Consider the following 6,041-nt stretch of genomic DNA (forward strand, 5'->3'; position numbering starts at 1 on the left):
CGGGTGGGCGTCGCTACGCGCGGGGCGGGGCCGGGGTGGCGCCAGGGGATCCTCCCGGCCCTAAGCTGCTCACGTGACCCTCAGCGCCTGGTCCGCAAATATGCGCCTTTGAGCTGGGGTGGCAAGTGTTAGTGATAAATAACAGCAGCAGCCAGGCACAGTAAGTTCGTGTCAGGCGGCGTGCTAAGCACTTTCCCTGCGTTATCTGGTTGAATCAGTTTACCATCCCTAGGAAGTATTTTACGTTTTGTGTTTACAAAACCGAGGCTCTGGGAGGGCAAGTTGCGGTCCCAAGAGTGACAGGGGTGTAGTATGGATTGGAAACCCTTGCTTTTCTTCTATTTTCTTGCCTCTTTTTGATTGATTGGGAGTATTTGTTCATCATTCCTCTTCCCCCACCTCCTTCCCCCCTGCCTCTTCTGTCACCAGTTAGGCTATTTGGTGGAGCCAAAACTGTGAATTCGTCCAATTCCCTTTTATTTGCTCAGTTCTGCTCATTGGAATTTGGACATAAAAGACATCCACCACTCCTAGGCATGGCTCCTAAAAAGTCTTCTCCACAGCTGCTGTCGCCCTCTTCTTATCGGTAGCCAGATACGGGATCCCAGGGAGGACCTGAGGCTCCCGGGGAGACAGACCCAAAACGTGGGAAGAACCTGGACCACTGAGTAGCTGCGCCGAGTAGAGCCTCACCCATCTGCATTAGTTGGTGACCGAAGCAAGAAGGAAACATTTATTCCATAACCACTGAGATTTGGGGGTTGTTTATTACAGAAATTAGCCCAACCTAACGATCGCAATACCCTTGCGATTACAGCATTTCTTTACTTTCTAAATATTCAGTTGTAGTTGATATTTTTACCCTCCTTTTGAACAGTAAAGGATTTTAAAAACCCTTTCCCACTAATTCTCCCAACGTATGCTACTGTGTTTTTAAATTTTCTGCACGTGTACAGTATGTTCTATGATACATATTTCTTTGATGAGAATTAGTTTATACACGATTGGTAAATAGAGGAATGATATCAGTAGAATTTTGACATTATTATGGGTCATACATAATATCCCCCAGCACTTGAGAGTTTCGCACCATCGGACAAGAACCACTGAATTCACCAACACAGCTGAACCCAGCAGACTATGGAGGAAGGCAGGACTGTACCTGATGCCATTATTCATCCTCTTGGCTTTATATGGTTACCTGTCCTGTCTTAGAAGGACTTGTTTTCTGGTTCTCTATAAACTTTGTACACGTCTTTAAAGGCAAAAATCCTCTACTCACTGTAGTGTTTTTATTAATTAGAAATTTAACGTTGGTTTAACTTTGCTAAAAGTTTTGTATGAATAGTTGTTTGCCATTACTCTTCTGTTTTCAAGACTGCTTATGTTTCTTTATCTCTTGCTTTCTGTAATTTTACTGTAACAGTAAAGGATTTAAAAAACCCTTTCCCACTAATTCTCTCAACGTACGCTACTGTGTATTTTACCTCTCTTGGGATTTGTTGAGATTCTTGAAACTGAATTAAAGTCCTTCATCAGTTTTTGGAAAAGTTTGAGTCATTATTTCTTCACATATTGCTTTTGTTCCATTTTCTCATTCTCAGGGACTCCAGCTAGATATATTAGACCTTCTCATTGTAATCTGCGTGTGTCTTCTCTGTGCTTTTCTCTTTTTTCTTCTTCCATACTTCTTTTGGGGTTGTATGTATACATGTATGTATGTATGCATGCATTCATTCATTTTTACCTGTAATCCAGTCTACAAATTTTCTTTTTGGCTCTTAACTGAGAAGAAAAGCCAGGAATTTGGTTTTTTTATTCCAGTTATATATTTTTCAATTCTAGAATTTTATAGTTTGTTCTCTTTTCAAATCTGCTGTGCCACTTTCAGTTTCTTCCCAAGTGTTTTAGGTTTGGCTTTATCTCCTTCATTGTAGTAAAGATAGGTATTTTATAGTCTGTGTTTGAGAATTCCATTGTTTGGAGAACCCATGTGTTTGTTCCTGTGGTTTATTATTTCTGCTGGTTTCTATGCATTTTGTCTTGTCTCCTAGAGTTCTGGTTTATTTTAATTGTGTGCTGGACATTGTATTAAAAATTATTTGTAGAAACAATTTGAGGCCTAAGATGGTATCTTCCCCTATAGAAGATTTTAAAATTTACTTCTTGTTAACTCCTACTTGCACCAACCCAGGATCATCTTCATACAATTTCAGAGTCTGAGATTTTTCTGAGCCATCCAGATGACTCAAAACTGGGCTACAGTCCATTTGGAGATTGGTTGATTTATATTTAATCCTAATTCCTGTGGTGCAGTCCTTTGGGATCCTAGCTTAAGGAGGGTGGTGATTTATCAGGGTTTCCCCATCCTTGGTGGTGCTAGACTCCAGTTCTTGTACCCTCTACTTCTGCAAGGACTGAAAAAATGCAGCTCATTCTCTGGACTGCCTATTCAAGAGCACTAGATAGCCCTGGGCTAAGAGAAGCCCCAATGCTATGCTTACTTACTCTTGCTCTCTCTCTAATTTTCATTCAGTAAGCTCTTTTATGCTTTTTTAAAAGATGTATGCCAGATTTTAAAAGATCTCATCTTCATGAAGCCTAGTTCAAATTAACTAGCCTGCCATATGGCAGCAGAAGTTTCCTTATTGAGAATTTGACTTAAGTTGCATTGAATCTATAGATCAATTCGAGTGAACCAACTTCTTTCTGAGGCCCTCCTATTTGTGAACTTGGAATACCTCTCCTTTATTTCGATCTTCTCCAATGTCTTTCAATATGTTTGTAATGATCTGCATATCCTTCATGTCTTTTGTTAGATTTATCCATGGGCACTATTGTAAACATCTTTTTAATTGTGATTTTATTATTTGTTGCTGGTATGTAAAATGAAATGGACTTTTATGTGTTGATTTTTATAAAAGCTACCTTGACCTTTTTAATGCTTTCTATTAATTTATTTGTAGATTCTTTGGGGTTTTCTATGTAAATAATCTTAGTGGCTGCAGATAATGACCAGTTTTATTTTATTTTTTATTGTACCAATTAGAATCTCTAGTGCAACAATGAATAAAAGTGATGAGAGTACATATTCTCCCTTTATCCTGATTCTTACAGGAACCAATCATTTCCAACATTCCCCTTTTAGTATGATATATGTTGTATGGGTTTTTTGTAGATGCTCTTTGTCAGGCCAAGTTAGTTCTTTTCTAATTCCATTTTACTATGAGGTTTTTAGTTGATAAATAATATATCTATTTGTGGGGTACATGTGGTATTTTGTAACATGCACAGAACATATAATGATCAGGTCAGGGTATTTAGGATACTCATCACCTCAAGCATTTATAATTTCTATGTGTTAAGAACATTTCAAGTTCTCTCTTCCAGTTATTTTGAAATATACAACACATTGTTGTTAACTATAGTCACCCTATTCTGCTATTGAACATTAGAACATATTCCTTGTATCTAACTATATGTTTGTACCTGTTAACCACCCTCGCTTCATCTCCCACCTCCACACCCTTCCCAGCCTCTGTTGACTATCATTCTGCTCTCTACCTCCATGACATGGACTTTTAAACTTTTACATATGAGTGAAAACATGTGATATTTGTCTTTTTATGCCTGGCTTATTTCACTTAACATAAGAACTTCCAGTTCTATCCATGTTGCTGCAAATGACATGATTTTATTTTTTTATAGTCAGATAGTATTCCATTGTGTATACATGCCACATTTTATTTATCCATTCATCCATCGATGGAAACTTAGGTTGATTTCATATCTTTGCTATTGCTAATAGCTCTGCAATAAACATGAGAGTGCAGGTATCCTTTTGATATACTGATTTCTTTCCTTTGGACAGACACTCAGTAGTGGGATTCTGAATCATATGGTAGCTCTATTTTTTGTTTTTTGAGAAATCTCCGTACTATTTTGTATAATGGCTGCACAATTTACATTCCCACTAACAGTGTATGAGTTCCCTTTTCTCTGCATCCTCACCAGCATCTGTTATTTTTTGTCTTTTTAATAATAGCCATTCTAATTAGGGTAAGATGATATTTCTTTGTGGTTTTGATTTGCATTTCCCTGATGATTAGTTATGATGATTAGTGATGTTGAGCATTTTTTTGTATACCGGTTGGCCACTTGTGTGTCTTCTTTTGAGAAAAGTCTATTCATGTCCTTTGACTACTTTTTAATGGGGTTATTATTATTATTTTTTAACTGTTGAGTTGCTTGAGTTTCTTATATATTATGGATAAAAATCCCTTATCAGATGAATAGTTTGCAAACATTTTCTTCCATACAACAGGTTCTGTCTTCACTCTGATGATTGCTTTCCTTGTAGTGCAGAAGGTTTTTAGTTTAATATAGTCTCATTCATATATTTTTGTTTTTGTTCCCTGTGCTTTTGAGGTCTTAGCCATATCTTTGCCTACACCAATGTCCTAAAGTGTTTCCTCTGTTTTCTTCTAGTAGATTTATAGTTTTGAGTCTTACATTTAAGCCTTTAATCTCATCTTGAGTTGGCTTTTGTATATAGTGAGAGATAGGAGTTCAGTTTCATTCTTCTGGATAAGGATATCCAGTTTTCCTAACACCGTTTATTGAAGAGGGTCTCTTTTCCCTAATGTATGTTCTCAATGCCTTTGTTGAAAATTAGTTTGGCTGTAAATATATGGATTTATTTCTGGGTTATCTATTCTGTTCCATTGGGTAATGTGTCTGTTTTTATATCAATACCACGCTGTTTTTGTTACTATAGAATCTGTAATATATTTTGAAATTAGGTAAAGTAATGCCTCTTGTTTTGTTCTTTTTGCTCAAATTGCTTTGGCTATTTGGGCTCCTTTTTGGTTCCACAGGAATTTTAGTATTATTTTTCCTAATTCTGGGAAAGATGCTGTTGATATTTTGATAGGAATAGCATTGAATCTGCAGATTTCTTTGGGTATTATGACAATTTTAACAATGTTAATTATTCTGATCTGTGAGCATAAGATGTTTTTCCATTTGTTTGTGTCATCTTCAATTTCTTTCATACATATTTTGTAGTTTTCCTTATACAGTTCTTTCACTTGCTTGATTAAATTTATTCCTAGGTAGTTTGGTTTTTCGTAGCTATTTTAAGTGGGATTGCCTTTTCCATTTCTTTCTCAGATAGTTCATTAATGTTATATAGAAATGCTATTGACTTCTGTAGCATTGCAGATTGTGTCCTGCAACTTTACCGAATTCATTTATCAGATCTGAGAGATTTTTTTGGTAGAGTCTTTAGGTTTTTCCAGGTGTAAAATCATGTCATCTGCAAAGAGCAACAATTTGACTTCTTCTTTTCCAAGTTGGAAGCCTTTTATTTTTCTCTTATCTGATTGTTCTGGCTACAACTTCCAGTATTATGGTGAAAGGTGAAAGTGGACATCCTTGTCTTGTTCCAGTTCTAAGAGGAAAGGCTTTCAACTTTTCCCCATTCAGTATGATGTTAGCTGTGGATTTGTCATATATGGGCTTTATTATTTTGAGGTATGTTCCTTCTACACCTAGTTTGTTGAGGGATGTTGAATTTTGTCAAATGCTTTATTTGCATCTATTGAGATGATCATGTGGTTTTTGTCCTTTATTCAGTTGCTGTGATGTATCATGTTTCTTGATTTGCATGTTTGAATCATCCTTGCAACCCTGGGATAAATCCCACTTGATCATGGTGTACTATCATTTTAATGTGTCATTGGATTTGATTTGCTAGTATTTTGTTGAGGATTTTTGCATTTGTTTTTATCAGGGATATTGGGCAGTAGTTTTCTCTTTTGTGTGTGTGTCCTTGTCTGGTTTTCGTATCAGGGTAATGCTGGCCTTGTAGCATGAGTTAGGAGGAATTTCTGCCTCTTCAGTTTTTTTGAATAGTTGGAATAATTGGTGTTGGTTCTTCTTTGTAATTTTGGTAGAATTTGGCAGTGAAGCCTTCCAGTCCCGGGCTTTTCTTTGTTGGGAGACTTGATTACAAATTCAATCTCATTACAAGTTATTGG

The sequence above is a fragment of the Symphalangus syndactylus genome, chromosome 4, assembly GCF_028878055.3.
Source record: "Symphalangus syndactylus isolate Jambi chromosome 4, NHGRI_mSymSyn1-v2.1_pri, whole genome shotgun sequence".
In the NCBI taxonomy this organism is placed as follows: domain Eukaryota; kingdom Metazoa; phylum Chordata; class Mammalia; order Primates; family Hylobatidae; genus Symphalangus; species Symphalangus syndactylus.